This window comes from Nansenia antarctica, assembly GCF_963989245.1.
Source record: "Nansenia antarctica genome assembly, chromosome: 3".
NCBI classification, from domain to species: Eukaryota; Metazoa; Chordata; class Actinopteri; order Argentiniformes; family Microstomatidae; genus Nansenia; species Nansenia antarctica.
In genome coordinates, this window is record NC_137688.1 from 44,117,482 (window position 1) to 44,143,694 (window position 26,213).

The following is a 26,213-nucleotide window of genomic DNA, read 5'->3' on the forward strand; positions in this document are numbered from 1 at the left end:
ATTTTATAGTTGACAATGATTTAGAAAAAGACAGTCAATGACGCAAAGGATAAAGACTTTTGACCCCTGTGATTAAAAATAAATCTTTGCACTCGATCAAATTTCAGGACCCTCCTTTCATGACCTTTCCTAGATGTGTGCGTTCTATACCCCAGTATCCTTACATTTTCAAAATCTAGCTAGTATAAAGTTATTTTGCAGTATTTGTGTGTGTTTGTGTGTGATTGTTTTTATATCATCTGTGTGAATATGCAGCTTGGAGTATTCAAAGCTGATACAACATGAAATTAATTAAATGACAGTACTATCTATGGGTCATCGTGCATTAAATCAAGAATGTAATCATGCTTGTAACATGTGTACTTTTAAAAACGTTTAAATTATTCACATCATAGAACTTTTATTTACAACAAGCATAACAACAAAAAGATCGCTATTATGCCGCTTTGAGCTTTGAGCTCTGTTGCGTTCCTAACCGGAAGAGGCACAGCACAGGGGCATAGAAAACACACTGCCACCTAGCGATGTGACGGTGTAATTGCAGCGCGGCCTACGCAGAAGTGTAAAGTGCGAGAGCCCTTACGTAGGGAACGTAAGCACGTAAAAAAAAAAAAAAAAAAAAAAAAAAAAAAAAAAACTTAAATAGGCCTTTCGCAGCAATACCAAGCGGGTTAACTGTCTTGGTGTAGTGGTTAGAGCGGTCGGTTGGTATGCGGGAGATCGGGGTTCGACTCCCGCATGGAAGGAAGTGAATCAGCTCCGCCAAGGGAGTCAATTATTTTGGTGTTTTTAACTCTTTTGGTGTTGTGGTTAGCGCGGCCGGCTATTGCAAAACGTCACGTTTGACGTCAGGCTTAACAACCGGATAGCAACGCATTACATTTGCTCACCTCTAATGGACTTTTTTAATTTTATTTTTTAAATCCTTTTGTTATCAAAAAATACATTTTACATTTTATAGTTGACAATGATTTAGAAAAAGACAGTCAATGACGCAAAGCATAAAGACTTTTGACCCCTGTGATTAAAAATAAATCTTTGCACTCGATCAAATTTCAGGACCCTCCTTTCATGACCTTTCCTAGATGTGTGCGTTCTATACCCCAGTATCCTTACATTTTCAAAATCTAGCTAGTATAAAGTTATTTTGCAGTATTTGTGTGTGTTTGTGTGTGATTGTTTTTATATCATCTGTGTGAATATGCAGCTTGGAGTATTCAAAGCTGATACAACATGAAATTAATTAAATGACAGTACTATCTATGGGTCATCGTGCATTAAATCAAGAATGTAATCATGCTTGTAACATGTGTACTTTTAAAAACGTTTAAATTATTCACATCATAGAATTTTTATTTACAACAAGCATAACAACAAAAAGATCGCTATTATGCCGCTTTGAGCTTTGAGCTCTGTTGCATTCCTAACCGGAAGAGGCACAGCACAGGGGCATAGAAAACACACTGCCACCTAGCGATGTGACGGTGTAATTGCAGCGCGGCCTACGCAGAAGTGTAAAGTGCGAGAGCCCTTACGTAGGGAACGTAAGCACGTAAATTAAAAAAAAAAAAAAAAAAAAACTTAAATAGGCCTTTCGCAGCAATACCAAGCGGGTTAACTGTCTTGGTGTAGTGGTTAGAGCGGTCGGTTGGTATGCGGGAGATCGGGGTTCGACTCCCGCATGGAAGGAAGTGAATCAGCTCCGCCAAGGGAGTCAATTATTTTGGTGTTTTTAACTCTTTTGGTGTTGTGGTTAGCGCGGCCGGCTATTGCAAAACGTCACGTTTGACGTCAGGCTTAACAACCGGATAGCAACGCATTACATTTGCTCACCTCTAATGGACTTTTTTAATTTTATTTTTTAAATCCTTTTGTTATCAAAAAATACATTTTACATTTTATAGTTGACAATGATTTAGAAAAAGACAGTCAATGACGCAAAGCATAAAGACTTTTGACCCCTGTGATTAAAAATAAATCTTTGCACTCGATCAAATTTCAGGACCCTCCTTTCATGACCTTTCCTAGATGTGTGCGTTCTATACCCCAGTATCCTTACATTTTCAAAATCTAGCTAGTATAAAGTTATTTTGCAGTATTTGTGTGTGTTTGTGTGTGATTGTTTTTATATCATCTGTGTGAATATGCAGCTTGGAGTATTCAAAGCTGATACAACATGAAATTAATTAAATGACAGTACTATCTATGGGTCATCGTGCATTAAATCAAGAATGTAATCATGCTTGTAACATGTGTACTTTTAAAAACGTTTAAATTATTCACATCATAGAACTTTTATTTACAACAAGCATAACAACAAAAAGATCGCTATTATGCCGCTTTGAGCTTTGAGCTCTGTTGCATTCCTAACCGGAAGAGGCACAGCACAGGGGCATAGAAAACACACTGCCACCTAGCGATGTGACGGTGTAATTGCAGCGCGGCCTACGCAGAAGTGTAAAGTGCGAGAGCCCTTACGTAGGGAACGTAAGCACGTAAATTAAAAAAAAAAAAAAAAAAAAAAAAAAAAAAAACTTAAATAGGCCTTTTGCAGCAATACCAAGCGGGTTTCCTGGCTTGGTGTAGTGGTTAGAGCGGTCGGTTGGTATGCGGGAGATCGGGGTTCGACTCCCGCATGGAAGGAAGTGAATCAGCTCCGCCAAGGGAGTAAACTCTTTTGGTGTTTTTAACTCTTTTGGTGTTGTGGTTAGCGCGGCCGGCTATTGCAAAACGTCACGTTTGACGTCAGGCTTAACAACCGGATAGCAACGCATTACATTTGCTCACCTCTAATGGACTTTTTTAATTTAATTTTTTTAATCCTTTTGTTATCAAAAAATACATTTTACATTTTATAGTTGACAATGATTTAGAAAAAGACAGTCAATGACGCAAAGGATAAAGACTTTTGACCCCTGTGATTAAAAATAAATCTTTGCACTCGATCAAATTTCAGGACCCTCCTTTCATGACCTTTCCTAGATGTGTGCGTTCTATACCCCAGTATCCTTACATTTTCAAAATCTAGCTAGTATAAAGTTATTTTGCAGTATTTGTGTGTGTTTGTGTGTGATTGTTTTTATATCATCTGTGTGAATATGCAGCTTGGAGTATTCAAAGCTGATACAACATGAAATTAATTAAATGACAGTACTATCTATGGGTCATCGTGCATTAAATCAAGAATGTAATCATGCTTGTAACATGTGTACTTTTAAAAACGTTTAAATTATTCACATCATAGAACTTTTATTTACAACAAGCATAACAACAAAAAGATCGCTATTATGCCGCTTTGAGCTTTGAGCTCTGTTGCGTTCCTAACCGGAAGAGGCACAGCACAGGGGCATAGAAAACACACTGCCACCTAGCGATGTGACGGTGTAATTGCAGCGCGGCCTACGCAGAAGTGTAAAGTGCGAGAGCCCTTACGTAGGGAACGTAAGCACGTAAAAAAAAAAAAAAAAAAAAACTTAAATAGGCCTTTCGCAGCAATACCAAGCGGGTTAACTGTCTTGGTGTAGTGGTTAGAGCGGTCGGTTGGTATGCGGGAGATCGGGGTTCGACTCCCGCATGGAAGGAAGTGAATCAGCTCCGCCAAGGGAGTAAACTCTTTTGGTGTTTTTAACTCTTTTGGTGTTGTGGTTAGCGCGGCCGGCTATTGCAAAACGTCACGTTTGACGTCAGGCTTAACAACCGGATAGCAACGCATTACATTTGCTCACCTCTAATGGACTTTTTTAATTTAATTTTTTTAATCCTTTTGTTATCAAAAAATACATTTTACATTTTATAGTTGACAATGATTTAGAAAAAGACAGTCAATGACGCAAAGGATAAAGACTTTTGACCCCTGTGATTAAAAATAAATCTTTGCACTCGATCAAATTTCAGGACCCTCCTTTCATGACCTTTCCTAGATGTGTGCGTTCTATACCCCAGTATCCTTACATTTTCAAAATCTAGCTAGTATAAAGTTATTTTGCAGTATTTGTGTGTGTTTGTGTGTGATTGTTTTTATATCATCTGTGTGAATATGCAGCTTGGAGTATTCAAAGCTGATACAACATGAAATTAATTAAATGACAGTACTATCTATGGGTCATCGTGCATTAAATCAAGAATGTAATCATGCTTGTAACATGTGTACTTTTAAAAACGTTTAAATTATTCACATCATAGAACTTTTATTTACAACAAGCATAACAACAAAAAGATCGCTATTATGCCGCTTTGAGCTTTGAGCTCTGTTGCGTTCCTAACCGGAAGAGGCACAGCACAGGGGCATAGAAAACACACTGCCACCTAGCGATGTGACGGTGTAATTGCAGCGCGGCCTACGCAGAAGTGTAAAGTGCGAGAGCCCTTACGTAGGGAACGTAAGCACGTAAAAAAAAAAAAAAAAAAAAAAAAAAAAAAAAAAAAACTTAAATAGGCCTTTCGCAGCAATACCAAGCGGGTTAACTGTCTTGGTGTAGTGGTTAGAGCGGTCGGTTGGTATGCGGGAGATCGGGGTTCGACTCCCGCATGGAAGGAAGTGAATCAGCTCCGCCAAGGGAGTCAATTATTTTGGTGTTTTTAACTCTTTTGGTGTTGTGGTTAGCGCGGCCGGCTATTGCAAAACGTCACGTTTGACGTCAGGCTTAACAACCGGATAGCAACGCATTACATTTGCTCACCTCTAATGGACTTTTTTAATTTTATTTTTTAAATCCTTTTGTTATCAAAAAATACATTTTACATTTTATAGTTGACAATGATTTAGAAAAAGACAGTCAATGACGCAAAGCATAAAGACTTTTGACCCCTGTGATTAAAAATAAATCTTTGCACTCGATCAAATTTCAGGACCCTCCTTTCATGACCTTTCCTAGATGTGTGCGTTCTATACCCCAGTATCCTTACATTTTCAAAATCTAGCTAGTATAAAGTTATTTTGCAGTATTTGTGTGTGTTTGTGTGTGATTGTTTTTATATCATCTGTGTGAATATGCAGCTTGGAGTATTCAAAGCTGATACAACATGAAATTAATTAAATGACAGTACTATCTATGGGTCATCGTGCATTAAATCAAGAATGTAATCATGCTTGTAACATGTGTACTTTTAAAAACGTTTAAATTATTCACATCATAGAATTTTTATTTACAACAAGCATAACAACAAAAAGATCGCTATTATGCCGCTTTGAGCTTTGAGCTCTGTTGCATTCCTAACCGGAAGAGGCACAGCACAGGGGCATAGAAAACACACTGCCACCTAGCGATGTGACGGTGTAATTGCAGCGCGGCCTACGCAGAAGTGTAAAGTGCGAGAGCCCTTACGTAGGGAACGTAAGCACGTAAATTAAAAAAAAAAAAAAAAAAAAACTTAAATAGGCCTTTCGCAGCAATACCAAGCGGGTTAACTGTCTTGGTGTAGTGGTTAGAGCGGTCGGTTGGTATGCGGGAGATCGGGGTTCGACTCCCGCATGGAAGGAAGTGAATCAGCTCCGCCAAGGGAGTCAATTATTTTGGTGTTTTTAACTCTTTTGGTGTTGTGGTTAGCGCGGCCGGCTATTGCAAAACGTCACGTTTGACGTCAGGCTTAACAACCGGATAGCAACGCATTACATTTGCTCACCTCTAATGGACTTTTTTAATTTTATTTTTTAAATCCTTTTGTTATCAAAAAATACATTTTACATTTTATAGTTGACAATGATTTAGAAAAAGACAGTCAATGACGCAAAGCATAAAGACTTTTGACCCCTGTGATTAAAAATAAATCTTTGCACTCGATCAAATTTCAGGACCCTCCTTTCATGACCTTTCCTAGATGTGTGCGTTCTATACCCCAGTATCCTTACATTTTCAAAATCTAGCTAGTATAAAGTTATTTTGCAGTATTTGTGTGTGTTTGTGTGTGATTGTTTTTATATCATCTGTGTGAATATGCAGCTTGGAGTATTCAAAGCTGATACAACATGAAATTAATTAAATGACAGTACTATCTATGGGTCATCGTGCATTAAATCAAGAATGTAATCATGCTTGTAACATGTGTACTTTTAAAAACGTTTAAATTATTCACATCATAGAACTTTTATTTACAACAAGCATAACAACAAAAAGATCGCTATTATGCCGCTTTGAGCTTTGAGCTCTGTTGCATTCCTAACCGGAAGAGGCACAGCACAGGGGCATAGAAAACACACTGCCACCTAGCGATGTGACGGTGTAATTGCAGCGCGGCCTACGCAGAAGTGTAAAGTGCGAGAGCCCTTACGTAGGGAACGTAAGCACGTAAATTAAAAAAAAAAAAAAAAAAAAAAAAAAAAAAAAACTTAAATAGGCCTTTTGCAGCAATACCAAGCGGGTTTCCTGGCTTGGTGTAGTGGTTAGAGCGGTCGGTTGGTATGCGGGAGATCGGGGTTCGACTCCCGCATGGAAGGAAGTGAATCAGCTCCGCCAAGGGAGTAAACTCTTTTGGTGTTTTTAACTCTTTTGGTGTTGTGGTTAGCGCGGCCGGCTATTGCAAAACGTCACGTTTGACGTCAGGCTTAACAACCGGATAGCAACGCATTACATTTGCTCACCTCTAATGGACTTTTTTAATTTAATTTTTTTAATCCTTTTGTTATCAAAAAATACATTTTACATTTTATAGTTGACAATGATTTAGAAAAAGACAGTCAATGACGCAAAGGATAAAGACTTTTGACCCCTGTGATTAAAAATAAATCTTTGCACTCGATCAAATTTCAGGACCCTCCTTTCATGACCTTTCCTAGATGTGTGCGTTCTATACCCCAGTATCCTTACATTTTCAAAATCTAGCTAGTATAAAGTTATTTTGCAGTATTTGTGTGTGTTTGTGTGTGATTGTTTTTATATCATCTGTGTGAATATGCAGCTTGGAGTATTCAAAGCTGATACAACATGAAATTAATTAAATGACAGTACTATCTATGGGTCATCGTGCATTAAATCAAGAATGTAATCATGCTTGTAACATGTGTACTTTTAAAAACGTTTAAATTATTCACATCATAGAACTTTTATTTACAACAAGCATAACAACAAAAAGATCGCTATTATGCCGCTTTGAGCTTTGAGCTCTGTTGCGTTCCTAACCGGAAGAGGCACAGCACAGGGGCATAGAAAACACACTGCCACCTAGCGATGTGACGGTGTAATTGCAGCGCGGCCTACGCAGAAGTGTAAAGTGCGAGAGCCCTTACGTAGGGAACGTAAGCACGTAAATTAAAAAAAAAAAAAAAAAAAAAAAAAAAAAAAAACTTAAATAGGCCTTTTGCAGCAATACCAAGCGGGTTTCCTGGCTTGGTGTAGTGGTTAGAGTGGTCGGTTGGTATGCGGGAGATCGGGGTTCGACTCCCGCATGGAAGGAAGTGAATCAGCTCCGCCAAGGGAGTAAACTCTTTTGGTGTTTTTAACTCTTTTGGTGTTGTGGTTAGCGCGGCCGGCTATTGCAAAACGTCACGTTTGACGTCAGGCTTAACAACCGGATAGCAACGCATTACATTTGCTCACCTCTAATGGACTTTTTTAATTTAATTTTTTTAATCCTTTTGTTATCAAAAAATACATTTTACATTTTATAGTTGACAATGATTTAGAAAAAGACAGTCAATGACGCAAAGGATAAAGACTTTTGACCCCTGTGATTAAAAATAAATCTTTGCACTCGATCAAATTTCAGGACCCTCCTTTCATGACCTTTCCTAGATGTGTGCGTTCTATACCCCAGTATCCTTACATTTTCAAAATCTAGCTAGTATAAAGTTATTTTGCAGTATTTGTGTGTGTTTGTGTGTGATTGTTTTTATATCATCTGTGTGAATATGCAGCTTGGAGTATTCAAAGCTGATACAACATGAAATTAATTAAATGACAGTACTATCTATGGGTCATCGTGCATTAAATCAAGAATGTAATCATGCTTGTAACATGTGTACTTTTAAAAACGTTTAAATTATTCACATCATAGAACTTTTATTTACAACAAGCATAACAACAAAAAGATCGCTATTATGCCGCTTTGAGCTTTGAGCTCTGTTGCGTTCCTAACCGGAAGAGGCACAGCACAGGGGCATAGAAAACACACTGCCACCTAGCGATGTGACGGTGTAATTGCAGCGCGGCCTACGCAGAAGTGTAAAGTGCGAGAGCCCTTACGTAGGGAACGTAAGCACGTAAATTTAAAAAAAATAAATAAATAATAAAAAAAAATTAAATAGGCCTTTCGCAGCAATACCAAGCGGGTTAACTGTCTTGGTGTAGTGGTTAGAGCGGTCGGTTGGTATGCGGGAGATCGGGGTTCGACTCCCGCATGGAAGGAAGTGAATCAGCTCCGCCAAGGGAGTCAACTCTTTTGGTGTTTTTAACTCTTTTGGTGTTGTGGTTAGCGCGGCCGGCTATTGCAAAACGTCACGTTTGACGTCAGGCTTAACAACCGGATAGCAACGCATTACATTTGCTCACCTCTAATGGACTTTTTTAATTTTATTTTTTAAATCCTTTTGTTATCAAAAAATACATTTTACATTTTATAGTTGACAATGATTTAGAAAAAGACAGTCAATGACGCAAAGCATAAAGACTTTTGACCCCTGTGATTAAAAATAAATCTTTGCACTCGATCAAATTTCAGGACCCTCCTTTCATGACCTTTCCTAGATGTGTGCGTTCTATACCCCAGTATCCTTACATTTTCAAAATCTAGCTAGTATAAAGTTATTTTGCAGTATTTGTGTGTGTTTGTGTGTGATTGTTTTTATATCATCTGTGTGAATATGCAGCTTGGAGTATTCAAAGCTGATACAACATGAAATTAATTAAATGACAGTACTATCTATGGGTCATCGTGCATTAAATCAAGAATGTAATCATGCTTGTAACATGTGTACTTTTAAAAACGTTTAAATTATTCACATCATAGAACTTTTATTTACAACAAGCATAACAACAAAAAGATCGCTATTATGCCGCTTTGAGCTTTGAGCTCTGTTGCGTTCCTAACCGGAAGAGGCACAGCACAGGGGCATAGAAAACACACTGCCACCTAGCGATGTGACGGTGTAATTGCAGCGCGGCCTACGCAGAAGTGTAAAGTGCGAGAGCCCTTACGTAAGGGAACGTAAGCACGTAAATTTAAAAAAAGAAAAAAAAAAAAAAAAAAACTTAAATAGGCCTTTTGCAGCAATACCAAGCGGGTTTCCTGGCTTGGTGTAGTGTTTAGAGCGGTCGGTTGGTATGCGGGAGATCGGGGTTCGACTCCCGCATGGAAGGAAGTGAATCAGCTCCGCCAAGGGAGTAAACTCTTTTGGTGTTTTTAACTCTTTTGGTGTTGTGGTTAGCGCGGCCGGCTATTGCAAAACGTCACGTTTGACGTCAGGCTTAACAACCGGATAGCAACGCATTACATTTGCTCACCTCTAATGGACTTTTTTAATTTAATTTTTTTAATCCTTTTGTTATCAAAAAATACATTTTACATTTTATAGTTGACAATGATTTAGAAAAAGACAGTCAATGACGCAAAGGATAAAGACTTTTGACCCCTGTGATTAAAAATAAATCTTTGCACTCGATCAAATTTCAGGACCCTCCTTTCATGACCTTTCCTAGATGTGTGCGTTCTATACCCCAGTATCCTTACATTTTCAAAATCTAGCTAGTATAAAGTTATTTTGCAGTATTTGTGTGTGTTTGTGTGTGATTGTTTTTATATCATCTGTGTGAATATGCAGCTTGGAGTATTCAAAGCTGATACAACATGAAATTAATTAAATGACAGTACTATCTATGGGTCATCGTGCATTAAATCAAGAATGTAATCATGCTTGTAACATGTGTACTTTTAAAAACGTTTAAATTATTCACATCATAGAACTTTTATTTACAACAAGCATAACAACAAAAAGATCGCTATTATGCCGCTTTGAGCTTTGAGCTCTGTTGCATTCCTAACCGGAAGAGGCACAGCACAGGGGCATAGAAAACACACTGCCACCTAGCGATGTGACGGTGTAATTGCAGCGCGGCCTACGCAGAAGTGTAAAGTGCGAGAGCCCTTACGTAGGGAACGTAAGCACGTAAATAAAAAAATAAAAATAAAAAAAAAAAAAAAAAAAACTTAAATAGGCCTTTTGCAGCAATACCAAGCGGGTTTCCTGGCTTGGTGTAGTGGTTAGAGCGGTCGGTTGGTATGCGGGAGATCGGGGTTCGACTCCCGCATGGAAGGAAGTGAATCAGCTCCGCCAAGGGAGTAAACTCTTTTGGTGTTTTTAACTCTTTTGGTGTTGTGGTTAGCGCGGCCGGCTATTGCAAAACGTCACGTTTGACGTCAGGCTTAACAACCGGATAGCAACGCATTACATTTGCTCACCTCTAATGGACTTTTTTAATTTAATTTTTTTAATCCTTTTGTTATCAAAAAATACATTTTACATTTTATAGTTGACAATGATTTAGAAAAAGACAGTCAATGACGCAAAGGATAAAGACTTTTGACCCCTGTGATTAAAAATAAATCTTTGCACTCGATCAAATTTCAGGACCCTCCTTTCATGACCTTTCCTAGATGTGTGCGTTCTATACCCCAGTATCCTTACATTTTCAAAATCTAGCTAGTATAAAGTTATTTTGCAGTATTTGTGTGTGTTTGTGTGTGATTGTTTTTATATCATCTGTGTGAATATGCAGCTTGGAGTATTCAAAGCTGATACAACATGAAATTAATTAAATGACAGTACTATCTATGGGTCATCGTGCATTAAATCAAGAATGTAATCATGCTTGTAACATGTGTACTTTTAAAAACGTTTAAATTATTCACATCATAGAACTTTTATTTACAACAAGCATAACAACAAAAAGATCGCTATTATGCCGCTTTGAGCTTTGAGCTCTGTTGCGTTCCTAACCGGAAGAGGCACAGCACAGGGGCATAGAAAACACACTGCCACCTAGCGATGTGACGGTGTAATTGCAGCGCGGCCTACGCAGAAGTGTAAAGTGCGAGAGCCCTTACGTAGGGAACGTAAGCACGTAAAAAAAAAAAAAAAAAAAAACTTAAATAGGCCTTTCGCAGCAATACCAAGCGGGTTAACTGTCTTGGTGTAGTGGTTAGAGCGGTCGGTTGGTATGCGGGAGATCGGGGTTCGACTCCCGCATGGAAGGAAGTGAATCAGCTCCGCCAAGGGAGTAAACTCTTTTGGTGTTTTTAACTCTTTTGGTGTTGTGGTTAGCGCGGCCGGCTATTGCAAAACGTCACGTTTGACGTCAGGCTTAACAACCGGATAGCAACGCATTACATTTGCTCACCTCTAATGGACTTTTTTAATTTAATTTTTTTAATCCTTTTGTTATCAAAAAATACATTTTACATTTTATAGTTGACAATGATTTAGAAAAAGACAGTCAATGACGCAAAGGATAAAGACTTTTGACCCCTGTGATTAAAAATAAATCTTTGCACTCGATCAAATTTCAGGACCCTCCTTTCATGACCTTTCCTAGATGTGTGCGTTCTATACCCCAGTATCCTTACATTTTCAAAATCTAGCTAGTATAAAGTTATTTTGCAGTATTTGTGTGTGTTTGTGTGTGATTGTTTTTATATCATCTGTGTGAATATGCAGCTTGGAGTATTCAAAGCTGATACAACATGAAATTAATTAAATGACAGTACTATCTATGGGTCATCGTGCATTAAATCAAGAATGTAATCATGCTTGTAACATGTGTACTTTTAAAAACGTTTAAATTATTCACATCATAGAACTTTTATTTACAACAAGCATAACAACAAAAAGATCGCTATTATGCCGCTTTGAGCTTTGAGCTCTGTTGCGTTCCTAACCGGAAGAGGCACAGCACAGGGGCATAGAAAACACACTGCCACCTAGCGATGTGACGGTGTAATTGCAGCGCGGCCTACGCAGAAGTGTAAAGTGCGAGAGCCCTTACGTAGGGAACGTAAGCACGTAAAAAAAAAAAAAAAAAAAAAAAAAAAAAAAAAAACTTAAATAGGCCTTTCGCAGCAATACCAAGCGGGTTAACTGTCTTGGTGTAGTGGTTAGAGCGGTCGGTTGGTATGCGGGAGATCGGGGTTCGACTCCCGCATGGAAGGAAGTGAATCAGCTCCGCCAAGGGAGTCAATTATTTTGGTGTTTTTAACTCTTTTGGTGTTGTGGTTAGCGCGGCCGGCTATTGCAAAACGTCACGTTTGACGTCAGGCTTAACAACCGGATAGCAACGCATTACATTTGCTCACCTCTAATGGACTTTTTTAATTTTATTTTTTAAATCCTTTTGTTATCAAAAAATACATTTTACATTTTATAGTTGACAATGATTTAGAAAAAGACAGTCAATGACGCAAAGCATAAAGACTTTTGACCCCTGTGATTAAAAATAAATCTTTGCACTCGATCAAATTTCAGGACCCTCCTTTCATGACCTTTCCTAGATGTGTGCGTTCTATACCCCAGTATCCTTACATTTTCAAAATCTAGCTAGTATAAAGTTATTTTGCAGTATTTGTGTGTGTTTGTGTGTGATTGTTTTTATATCATCTGTGTGAATATGCAGCTTGGAGTATTCAAAGCTGATACAACATGAAATTAATTAAATGACAGTACTATCTATGGGTCATCGTGCATTAAATCAAGAATGTAATCATGCTTGTAACATGTGTACTTTTAAAAACGTTTAAATTATTCACATCATAGAATTTTTATTTACAACAAGCATAACAACAAAAAGATCGCTATTATGCCGCTTTGAGCTTTGAGCTCTGTTGCATTCCTAACCGGAAGAGGCACAGCACAGGGGCATAGAAAACACACTGCCACCTAGCGATGTGACGGTGTAATTGCAGCGCGGCCTACGCAGAAGTGTAAAGTGCGAGAGCCCTTACGTAGGGAACGTAAGCACGTAAATTAAAAAAAAAAAAAAAAAAAAACTTAAATAGGCCTTTCGCAGCAATACCAAGCGGGTTAACTGTCTTGGTGTAGTGGTTAGAGCGGTCGGTTGGTATGCGGGAGATCGGGGTTCGACTCCCGCATGGAAGGAAGTGAATCAGCTCCGCCAAGGGAGTCAATTATTTTGGTGTTTTTAACTCTTTTGGTGTTGTGGTTAGCGCGGCCGGCTATTGCAAAACGTCACGTTTGACGTCAGGCTTAACAACCGGATAGCAACGCATTACATTTGCTCACCTCTAATGGACTTTTTTAATTTTATTTTTTAAATCCTTTTGTTATCAAAAAATACATTTTACATTTTATAGTTGACAATGATTTAGAAAAAGACAGTCAATGACGCAAAGCATAAAGACTTTTGACCCCTGTGATTAAAAATAAATCTTTGCACTCGATCAAATTTCAGGACCCTCCTTTCATGACCTTTCCTAGATGTGTGCGTTCTATACCCCAGTATCCTTACATTTTCAAAATCTAGCTAGTATAAAGTTATTTTGCAGTATTTGTGTGTGTTTGTGTGTGATTGTTTTTATATCATCTGTGTGAATATGCAGCTTGGAGTATTCAAAGCTGATACAACATGAAATTAATTAAATGACAGTACTATCTATGGGTCATCGTGCATTAAATCAAGAATGTAATCATGCTTGTAACATGTGTACTTTTAAAAACGTTTAAATTATTCACATCATAGAACTTTTATTTACAACAAGCATAACAACAAAAAGATCGCTATTATGCCGCTTTGAGCTTTGAGCTCTGTTGCATTCCTAACCGGAAGAGGCACAGCACAGGGGCATAGAAAACACACTGCCACCTAGCGATGTGACGGTGTAATTGCAGCGCGGCCTACGCAGAAGTGTAAAGTGCGAGAGCCCTTACGTAGGGAACGTAAGCACGTAAATTAAAAAAAAAAAAAAAAAAAAAAAAAAAAAAAACTTAAATAGGCCTTTTGCAGCAATACCAAGCGGGTTTCCTGGCTTGGTGTAGTGGTTAGAGCGGTCGGTTGGTATGCGGGAGATCGGGGTTCGACTCCCGCATGGAAGGAAGTGAATCAGCTCCGCCAAGGGAGTAAACTCTTTTGGTGTTTTTAACTCTTTTGGTGTTGTGGTTAGCGCGGCCGGCTATTGCAAAACGTCACGTTTGACGTCAGGCTTAACAACCGGATAGCAACGCATTACATTTGCTCACCTCTAATGGACTTTTTTAATTTAATTTTTTTAATCCTTTTGTTATCAAAAAATACATTTTACATTTTATAGTTGACAATGATTTAGAAAAAGACAGTCAATGACGCAAAGGATAAAGACTTTTGACCCCTGTGATTAAAAATAAATCTTTGCACTCGATCAAATTTCAGGACCCTCCTTTCATGACCTTTCCTAGATGTGTGCGTTCTATACCCCAGTATCCTTACATTTTCAAAATCTAGCTAGTATAAAGTTATTTTGCAGTATTTGTGTGTGTTTGTGTGTGATTGTTTTTATATCATCTGTGTGAATATGCAGCTTGGAGTATTCAAAGCTGATACAACATGAAATTAATTAAATGACAGTACTATCTATGGGTCATCGTGCATTAAATCAAGAATGTAATCATGCTTGTAACATGTGTACTTTTAAAAACGTTTAAATTATTCACATCATAGAACTTTTATTTACAACAAGCATAACAACAAAAAGATCGCTATTATGCCGCTTTGAGCTTTGAGCTCTGTTGCGTTCCTAACCGGAAGAGGCACAGCACAGGGGCATAGAAAACACACTGCCACCTAGCGATGTGACGGTGTAATTGCAGCGCGGCCTACGCAGAAGTGTAAAGTGCGAGAGCCCTTACGTAGGGAACGTAAGCACGTAAAAAAAAAAAAAAAAAAAAACTTAAATAGGCCTTTCGCAGCAATACCAAGCGGGTTAACTGTCTTGGTGTAGTGGTTAGAGCGGTCGGTTGGTATGCGGGAGATCGGGGTTCGACTCCCGCATGGAAGGAAGTGAATCAGCTCCGCCAAGGGAGTAAACTCTTTTGGTGTTTTTAACTCTTTTGGTGTTGTGGTTAGCGCGGCCGGCTATTGCAAAACGTCACGTTTGACGTCAGGCTTAACAACCGGATAGCAACGCATTACATTTGCTCACCTCTAATGGACTTTTTTAATTTAATTTTTTTAATCCTTTTGTTATCAAAAAATACATTTTACATTTTATAGTTGACAATGATTTAGAAAAAGACAGTCAATGACGCAAAGGATAAAGACTTTTGACCCCTGTGATTAAAAATAAATCTTTGCACTCGATCAAATTTCAGGACCCTCCTTTCATGACCTTTCCTAGATGTGTGCGTTCTATACCCCAGTATCCTTACATTTTCAAAATCTAGCTAGTATAAAGTTATTTTGCAGTATTTGTGTGTGTTTGTGTGTGATTGTTTTTATATCATCTGTGTGAATATGCAGCTTGGAGTATTCAAAGCTGATACAACATGAAATTAATTAAATGACAGTACTATCTATGGGTCATCGTGCATTAAATCAAGAATGTAATCATGCTTGTAACATGTGTACTTTTAAAAACGTTTAAATTATTCACATCATAGAACTTTTATTTACAACAAGCATAACAACAAAAAGATCGCTATTATGCCGCTTTGAGCTTTGAGCTCTGTTGCGTTCCTAACCGGAAGAGGCACAGCACAGGGGCATAGAAAACACACTGCCACCTAGCGATGTGACGGTGTAATTGCAGCGCGGCCTACGCAGAAGTGTAAAGTGCGAGAGCCCTTACGTAGGGAACGTAAGCACGTAAAAAAAAAAAAAAAAAAAAAAAAAACTTAAATAGGCCTTTCGCAGCAATACCAAGCGGGTTAACTGTCTTGGTGTAGTGGTTAGAGCGGTCGGTTGGTATGCGGGAGATCGGGGTTCGACTCCCGCATGGAAGGAAGTGAATCAGCTCCGCCAAGGGAGTCAATTATTTTGGTGTTTTTAACTCTTTTGGTGTTGTGGTTAGCGCGGCCGGCTATTGCAAAACGTCACGTTTGACGTCAGGCTTAACAACCGGATAGCAACGCATTACATTTGCTCACCTCTAATGGACTTTTTTAATTTTATTTTTTAAATCCTTTTGTTATCAAAAAATACATTTTACATTTTATAGTTGACAATGATTTAGAAAAAGACAGTCAATGACGCAAAGCATAAAGACTTTTGACCCCTGTGATTAAAAATAAATCTTTGCACTCGATCAAATTTCAGGACCCTCCTTTCATGACCTTTCCTAGATGTGTGCGTTCTATACCCCAGTATCCTTACATTTTCAAAATCTAGCTAGTATAAAGTTATTTTGCAGTATTTGTGTGTGTTTGTGTGTGATTGTTTTTATATCATCTGTGTGAATATGCAGCTTGGAGTATTCAAAGCTGATACAACATGAAATTAATTAAATGACAGTACTATCTATGGGTCATCGTGCATTAAATCAAGAATGTAATCATGCTTGTAACATGTGTACTTTTAAAAACGTTTAAATTATTCACATCATAGAATTTTTATTTACAACAAGCATAACAACAAAAAGATCGCTATTATGCCGCTTTGAGCTTTGAGCTCTGTTGCATTCCTAACCGGAAGAGGCACAGCACAGGGGCATAGAAAACACACTGCCACCTAGCGATGTGACGGTGTAATTGCAGCGCGGCCTACGCAGAAGTGTAAAGTGCGAGAGCCCTTACGTAGGGAACGTAAGCACGTAAATTAAAAAAAAAAAAAAAAAAAAACTTAAATAGGCCTTTCGCAGCAATACCAAGCGGGTTAACTGTCTTGGTGTAGTGGTTAGAGCGGTCGGTTGGTATGCGGGAGATCGGGGTTCGACTCCCGCATGGAAGGAAGTGAATCAGCTCCGCCAAGGGAGTCAATTATTTTGGTGTTTTTAACTCTTTTGGTGTTGTGGTTAGCGCGGCCGGCTATTGCAAAACGTCACGTTTGACGTCAGGCTTAACAACCGGATAGCAACGCATTACATTTGCTCACCTCTAATGGACTTTTTTAATTTTATTTTTTAAATCCTTTTGTTATCAAAAAATACATTTTACATTTTATAGTTGACAATGATTTAGAAAAAGACAGTCAATGACGCAAAGCATAAAGACTTTTGACCCCTGTGATTAAAAATAAATCTTTGCACTCGATCAAATTTCAGGACCCTCCTTTCATGACCTTTCCTAGATGTGTGCGTTCTATACCCCAGTATCCTTACATTTTCAAAATCTAGCTAGTATAAAGTTATTTTGCAGTATTTGTGTGTGTTTGTGTGTGATTGTTTTTATATCATCTGTGTGAATATGCAGCTTGGAGTATTCAAAGCTGATACAACATGAAATTAATTAAATGACAGTACTATCTATGGGTCATCGTGCATTAAATCAAGAATGTAATCATGCTTGTAACATGTGTACTTTTAAAAACGTTTAAATTATTCACATCATAGAACTTTTATTTACAACAAGCATAACAACAAAAAGATCGCTATTATGCCGCTTTGAGCTTTGAGCTCTGTTGCGTTCCTAACCGGAAGAGGCACAGCACAGGGGCATAGAAAACACACTGCCACCTAGCGATGTGACGGTGTAATTGCAGCGCGGCCTACGCAGAAGTGTAAAGTGCGAGAGCCCTTACGTAGGGAACGTAAGCACGTAAATTAAAAAAAAAAAAAAAAAAAAAAAAAAAAAAAAACTTAAATAGGCCTTTTGCAGCAATACCAAGCGGGTTTCCTGGCTTGGTGTAGTGGTTAGAGTGGTCGGTTGGTATGCGGGAGATCGGGGTTCGACTCCCGCATGGAAGGAAGTGAATCAGCTCCGCCAAGGGAGTAAACTCTTTTGGTGTTTTTAACTCTTTTGGTGTTGTGGTTAGCGCGGCCGGCTATTGCAAAACGTCACGTTTGACGTCAGGCTTAACAACCGGATAGCAACGCATTACATTTGCTCACCTCTAATGGACTTTTTTAATTTAATTTTTTTAATCCTTTTGTTATCAAAAAATACATTTTACATTTTATAGTTGACAATGATTTAGAAAAAGACAGTCAATGACGCAAAGGATAAAGACTTTTGACCCCTGTGATTAAAAATAAATCTTTGCACTCGATCAAATTTCAGGACCCTCCTTTCATGACCTTTCCTAGATGTGTGCGTTCTATACCCCAGTATCCTTACATTTTCAAAATCTAGCTAGTATAAAGTTATTTTGCAGTATTTGTGTGTGTTTGTGTGTGATTGTTTTTATATCATCTGTGTGAATATGCAGCTTGGAGTATTCAAAGCTGATACAACATGAAATTAATTAAATGACAGTACTATCTATGGGTCATCGTGCATTAAATCAAGAATGTAATCATGCTTGTAACATGTGTACTTTTAAAAACGTTTAAATTATTCACATCATAGAACTTTTATTTACAACAAGCATAACAACAAAAAGATCGCTATTATGCCGCTTTGAGCTTTGAGCTCTGTTGCGTTCCTAACCGGAAGAGGCACAGCACAGGGGCATAGAAAACACACTGCCACCTAGCGATGTGACGGTGTAATTGCAGCGCGGCCTACGCAGAAGTGTAAAGTGCGAGAGCCCTTACGTAAGGGAACGTAAGCACGTAAATTTAAAAAAAGAAAAAAAAAAAAAAAAAAACTTAAATAGGCCTTTTGCAGCAATACCAAGCGGGTTTCCTGGCTTGGTGTAGTGTTTAGAGCGGTCGGTTGGTATGCGGGAGATCGGGGTTCGACTCCCGCATGGAAGGAAGTGAATCAGCTCCGCCAAGGGAGTAAACTCTTTTGGTGTTTTTAACTCTTTTGGTGTTGTGGTTAGCGCGGCCGGCTATTGCAAAACGTCACGTTTGACGTCAGGCTTAACAACCGGATAGCAACGCATTACATTTGCTCACCTCTAATGGACTTTTTTAATTTAATTTTTTTAATCCTTTTGTTATCAAAAAATACATTTTACATTTTATAGTTGACAATGATTTAGAAAAAGACAGTCAATGACGCAAAGGATAAAGACTTTTGACCCCTGTGATTAAAAATAAATCTTTGCACTCGATCAAATTTCAGGACCCTCCTTTCATGACCTTTCCTAGATGTGTGCGTTCTATACCCCAGTATCCTTACATTTTCAAAATCTAGCTAGTATAAAGTTATTTTGCAGTATTTGTGTGTGTTTGTGTGTGATTGTTTTTATATCATCTGTGTGAATATGCAGCTTGGAGTATTCAAAGCTGATACAACATGAAATTAATTAAATGACAGTACTATCTATGGGTCATCGTGCATTAAATCAAGAATGTAATCATGCTTGTAACATGTGTACTTTTAAAAACGTTTAAATTATTCACATCATAGAACTTTTATTTACAACAAGCATAACAACAAAAAGATCGCTATTATGCCGCTTTGAGCTTTGAGCTCTGTTGCATTCCTAACCGGAAGAGGCACAGCACAGGGGCATAGAAAACACACTGCCACCTAGCGATGTGACGGTGTAATTGCAGCGCGGCCTACGCAGAAGTGTAAAGTGCGAGAGCCCTTACGTAGGGAACGTAAGCACGTAAAAAAAAAAAAAAAAAAAAAAAAAAAAAAAAAAAAAAAACTTAAATAGGCCTTTTGCAGCAATACCAAGCGGGTTTCCTGGCTTGGTGTAGTGGTTAGAGCGGTCGGTTGGTATGCGGGAGATCGGGGTTCGACTCCCGCATGGAAGGAAGTGAATCAGCTCCGCCAAGGGAGTAAACTCTTTTGGTGTTTTTAACTCTTTTGGTGTTGTGGTTAGCGCGGCCGGCTATTGCAAAACGTCACGTTTGACGTCAGGCTTAACAACCGGATAGCAACGCATTACATTTGCTCACCTCTAATGGACTTTTTTAATTTAATTTTTTTAATCCTTTTGTTATCAAAAAATACATTTTACATTTTATAGTTGACAATGATTTAGAAAAAGACAGTCAATGACGCAAAGGATAAAGACTTTTGACCCCTGTGATTAAAAATAAATCTTTGCACTCGATCAAATTTCAGGACCCTCCTTTCATGACCTTTCCTAGATGTGTGCGTTCTATACCCCAGTATCCTTACATTTTCAAAATCTAGCTAGTATAAAGTTATTTTGCAGTATTTGTGTGTGTTTGTGTGTGATTGTTTTTATATCATCTGTGTGAATATGCAGCTTGGAGTATTCAAAGCTGATACAACATGAAATTAATTAAATGACAGTACTATCTATGGGTCATCGTGCATTAAATCAAGAATGTAATCATGCTTGTAACATGTGTACTTTTAAAAACGTTTAAATTATTCACATCATAGAACTTTTATTTACAACAAGCATAACAACAAAAAGATCGCTATTATGCCGCTTTGAGCTTTGAGCTCTGTTGCATTCCTAACCGGAAGAGGCACAGCACAGGGGCATAGAAAACACACTGCCACCTAGCGATGTGACGGTGTAATTGCAGCGCGGCCTACGCAGAAGTGTAAAGTGCGAGAGCCCTTACGTAGGGAACGTAAGCACGTAAATAAAAAAAAAAAAAAAAAAAAAAAAAAAAAAAAACTTAAATAGGCCTTTTGCAGCAATACCAAGCGGGTTTCCTGGCTTGGTGTAGTGGTTAGAGCGGTCGGTTGGTATGCGGGAGATCGGGGTTCGACTCCCGCATGGAAGGAAGTGAATCAGCTCCGCCAAGGGAGTAAACTCTTTTGGTGTTTTTAACTCTTTTGGTGTTGTGGTTAGCGCGGCCGGCTATTGCAAAACGTCACGTTTGACGTCAGGCTTAACAACCGGATAGCAACGCATTACATTTGCTCACCTCTAATGGACTTTTTTAATTTAATTTTTTTAATCCTTTTGTTATCAAAAAATACATTTTACATTTTATAGTTGACAATGATTTAGAAAAAGACAGTCAATGACGCAAAGGATAAAGACTTTTGACCCCTGTGATTAAAAATAAATCTTTGCACTCGATCAAATTTCAGGACCCTCCTTTCATGACCTTTCCTAGATGTGTGCGTTCTATACCCCAGTATCCTTACATTTTCAAAATCTAGCTAGTATAAAGTTATTTTGCAGTATTTGTGTGTGTTTGTGTGTGATTGTTTTTATATCATCTGTGTGAATATGCAGCTTGGAGTATTCAAAGCTGATACAACATGAAATTAATTAAATGACAGTACTATCTATGGGTCATCGTGCATTAAATCAAGAATGTAATCATGCTTGTAACATGTGTACTTTTAAAAACGTTTAAATTATTCACATCATAGAACTTTTATTTACAACAAGCATAACAACAAAAAGATCGCTATTATGCCGCTTTGAGCTTTGAGCTCTGTTGCGTTCCTAACCGGAAGAGGCACAGCACAGGGGCATAGAAAACACACTGCCACCTAGCGATGTGACGGTGTAATTGCAGCGCGGCCTACGCAGAAGTGTAAAGTGCGAGAGCCCTTACGTAGGGAACGTAAGCACGTAAATTAAAAAAAAAAAAAAAAAAAAAAAAAAAAAAAAAACTTAAATAGGCCTTTCGCAGCAATACCAAGCGGGTTAACTGTCTTGGTGTAGTGGTTAGAGCGGTCGGTTGGTATGCGGGAGATCGGGGTTCGACTCCCGCATGGAAGGAAGTGAATCAGCTCCGCCAAGGGAGTCAATTATTTTGGTGTTTTTAACTCTTTTGGTGTTGTGGTTAGCGCGGCCGGCTATTGCAAAACGTCACGTTTGACGTCAGGCTTAACAACCGGATAGCAACGCATTACATTTGCTCACCTCTAATGGACTTTTTTAATTTTATTTTTTAAATCCTTTTGTTATCAAAAAATACATTTTACATTTTATAGTTGACAATGATTTAGAAAAAGACAGTCAATGACGCAAAGCATAAAGACTTTTGACCCCTGTGATTAAAAATAAATCTTTGCACTCGATCAAATTTCAGGACCCTCCTTTCATGACCTTTCCTAGATGTGTGCGTTCTATACCCCAGTATCCTTACATTTTCAAAATCTAGCTAGTATAAAGTTATTTTGCAGTATTTGTGTGTGTTTGTGTGTGATTGTTTTTATATCATCTGTGTGAATATGCAGCTTGGAGTATTCAAAGCTGATACAACATGAAATTAATTAAATGACAGTACTATCTATGGGTCATCGTGCATTAAATCAAGAATGTAATCATGCTTGTAACATGTGTACTTTTAAAAACGTTTAAATTATTCACATCATAGAATTTTTATTTACAACAAGCATAACAACAAAAAGATCGCTATTATGCCGCTTTGAGCTTTGAGCTCTGTTGCATTCCTAACCGGAAGAGGCACAGCACAGGGGCATAGAAAACACACTGCCACCTAGCGATGTGACGGTGTAATTGCAGCGCGGCCTACGCAGAAGTGTAAAGTGCGAGAGCCCTTACGTAGGGAACGTAAGCACGTAAATTTAAAAAAAAAAAAAAAAAAAAAAAAAAAAAAAACTTAAATAGGCCTTTCGCAGCAATACCAAGCGGGTTAACTGTCTTGGTGTAGTGGTTAGAGCGGTCGGTTGGTATGCGGGAGATCGGGGTTCGACTCCCGCATGGAAGGAAGTGAATCAGCTCCGCCAAGGGAGTCAATTATTTTGGTGTTTTTAACTCTTTTGGTGTTGTGGTTAGCGCGGCCGGCTATTGCAAAACGTCACGTTTGACGTCAGGCTTAACAACCGGATAGCAACGCATTACATTTGCTCACCTCTAATGGACTTTTTTAATTTTATTTTTTAAATCCTTTTGTTATCAAAAAATACATTTTACATTTTATAGTTGACAATGATTTAGAAAAAGACAGTCAATGACGCAAAGCATAAAGACTTTTGACCCCTGTGATTAAAAATAAATCTTTGCACTCGATCAAATTTCAGGACCCTCCTTTCATGACCTTTCCTAGATGTGTGCGTTCTATACCCCAGTATCCTTACATTTTCAAAATCTAGCTAGTATAAAGTTATTTTGCAGTATTTGTGTGTGTTTGTGTGTGATTGTTTTTATATCATCTGTGTGAATATGCAGCTTGGAGTATTCAAAGCTGATACAACATGAAATTAATTAAATGACAGTACTATCTATGGGTCATCGTGCATTAAATCAAGAATGTAATCATGCTTGTAACATGTGTACTTTTAAAAACGTTTAAATTATTCACATCATAGAACTTTTATTTACAACAAGCATAACAACAAAAAGATCGCTATTATGCCGCTTTGAGCTTTAAGCTCTGTTGCATTCCTAACCGGAAGAGGCACAGCACAGGGGCATAGAAAACACACTGCCACCTAGCGATGTGACGGTGTAATTGCAGCGCGGCCTACGCAGAAGTGTAAAGTGCGAGAGCCCTTACGTAGGGAACGTAAGCACGTAAATTAAAAAAAAAAAAAAAAAAAAAAAAAAAAAAAAACTTAAATAGGCCTTTTGCAGCAATACCAAGCGGGTTTCCTGGCTTGGTGTAGTGGTTAGAGCGGTCGGTTGGTATGCGGGAGATCGGGGTTCGACTCCCGCATGGAAGGAAGTGAATCAGCTCCGCCAAGGGAGTAAACTCTTTTGGTGTTTTTAACTCTTTTGGTGTTGTGGTTAGCGCGGCCGGCTATTGCAAAACGTCACGTTTGACGTCAGGCTTAACAACCGGATAGCAACGCATTACATTTGCTCACCTCTAATGGACTTTTTTAATTTAATTTTTTTAATCCTTTTGTTATCAAAAAATACATTTTACATTTTATAGTTGACAATGATTTAGAAAAAGACAGTCAATGACGCAAAGGATAAAGACTTTTGACCCCTGTGATTAAAAATAAATCTTTGCACTCGATCAAATTTCAGGACCCTCCTTTCATGACCTTTCCTAGATGTGTGCGTTCTATACCCCAGTATCCTTACATTTTCAAAATCTAGCTAGTATAAAGTTATTTTGCAGTATTTGTGTGTGTTTGTGTGTGATTGTTTTTATATCATCTGTGTGAATATGCAGCTTGGAGTATTCAAAGCTGATACAACATGAAATTAATTAAATGACAGTACTATCTATGGGTCATCGTGCATTAAATCAAGAATGTAATCATGCTTGTAACATGTGTACTTTTAAAAACGTTTAAATTATTCACATCATAGAACTTTTATTTACAACAAGCATAACAACAAAAAGATCGCTATTATGCCGCTTTGAGCTTTGAGCTCTGTTGCGTTCCTAACCGGAAGAGGCACAGCACAGGGGCATAGAAAACACACTGCCACCTAGCGATGTGACGGTGTAATTGCAGCGCGGCCTACGCAGAAGTGTAAAGTGCGAGAGCCCTTACGTAAGGGAACGTAAGCACGTAAATTTAAAAAAAGAAAAAAAAAAAAAAAAAAACTTAAATAGGCCTTTTGCAGCAATACCAAGCGGGTTTCCTGGCTTGGTGTAGTGTTTAGAGCGGTCGGTTGGTATGCGGGAGATCGGGGTTCGACTCCCGCATGGAAGGAAGTGAATCAGCTCCGCCAAGGGAGTAAACTCTTTTGGTGTTTTTAACTCTTTTGGTGTTGTGGTTAGCGCGGCCGGCTATTGCAAAACGTCACGTTTGACGTCAGGCTTAACAACCGGATAGCAACGCATTACATTTGCTCACCTCTAATGGACTTTTTTAATTTAATTTTTTTAATCCTTTTGTTATCAAAAAATACATTTTACATTTTATAGTTGACAATGATTTAGAAAAAGACAGTCAATGACGCAAAGGATAAAGACTTTTGACCCCTGTGATTAAAAATAAATCTTTGCACTCGATCAAATTTCAGGACCCTCCTTTCATGACCTTTCCTAGATGTGTGCGTTCTATACCCCAGTATCCTTACATTTTCAAAATCTAGCTAGTATAAAGTTATTTTGCAGTATTTGTGTGTGTTTGTGTGTGATTGTTTTTATATCATCTGTGTGAATATGCAGCTTGGAGTATTCAAAGCTGATACAACATGAAATTAATTAAATGACAGTACTATCTATGGGTCATCGTGCATTAAATCAAGAATGTAATCATGCTTGTAACATGTGTACTTTTAAAAACGTTTAAATTATTCACATCATAGAACTTTTATTTACAACAAGCATAACAACAAAAAGATCGCTATTATGCCGCTTTGAGCTTTGAGCTCTGTTGCGTTCCTAACCGGAAGAGGCACAGCACAGGGGCATAGAAAACACACTGCCACCTAGCGATGTGACGGTGTAATTGCAGCGCGGCCTACGCAGAAGTGTAAAGTGCGAGAGCCCTTACGTAGGGAACGTAAGCACGTAAATTAAAAAAAAAAAAAAAAAAAAAAAAAAAAAAAACTTAAATAGGCCTTTCGCAGCAATACCAAGCGGGTTAACTGTCTTGGTGTAGTGGTTAGAGCGGTCGGTTGGTATGCGGGAGATCGGGGTTCGACTCCCGCATGGAAGGAAGTGAATCAGCTCCGCCAAGGGAGTCAATTATTTTGGTGTTTTTAACTCTTTTGGTGTTGTGGTTAGCGCGGCCGGCTATTGCAAAACGTCACGTTTGACGTCAGGCTTAACAACCGGATAGCAACGCATTACATTTGCTCACCTCTAATGGACTTTTTTAATTTTATTTTTTAAATCCTTTTGTTATCAAAAAATACATTTTACATTTTATAGTTGACAATGATTTAGAAAAAGACAGTCAATGACGCAAAGCATAAAGACTTTTGACCCCTGTGATTAAAAATAAATCTTTGCACTCGATCAAATTTCAGGACCCTCCTTTCATGACCTTTCCTAGATGTGTGCGTTCTATACCCCAGTATCCTTACATTTTCAAAATCTAGCTAGTATAAAGTTATTTTGCAGTATTTGTGTGTGTTTGTGTGTGATTGTTTTTATATCATCTGTGTGAATATGCAGCTTGGAGTATTCAAAGCTGATACAACATGAAATTAATTAAATGACAGTACTATCTATGGGTCATCGTGCATTAAATCAAGAATGTAATCATGCTTGTAACATGTGTACTTTTAAAAACGTTTAAATTATTCACATCATAGAATTTTTATTTACAACAAGCATAACAACAAAAAGATCGCTATTATGCCGCTTTGAGCTTTGAGCTCTGTTGCATTCCTAACCGGAAGAGGCACAGCACAGGGGCATAGAAAACACACTGCCACCTAGCGATGTGACGGTGTAATTGCAGCGCGGCCTACGCAGAAGTG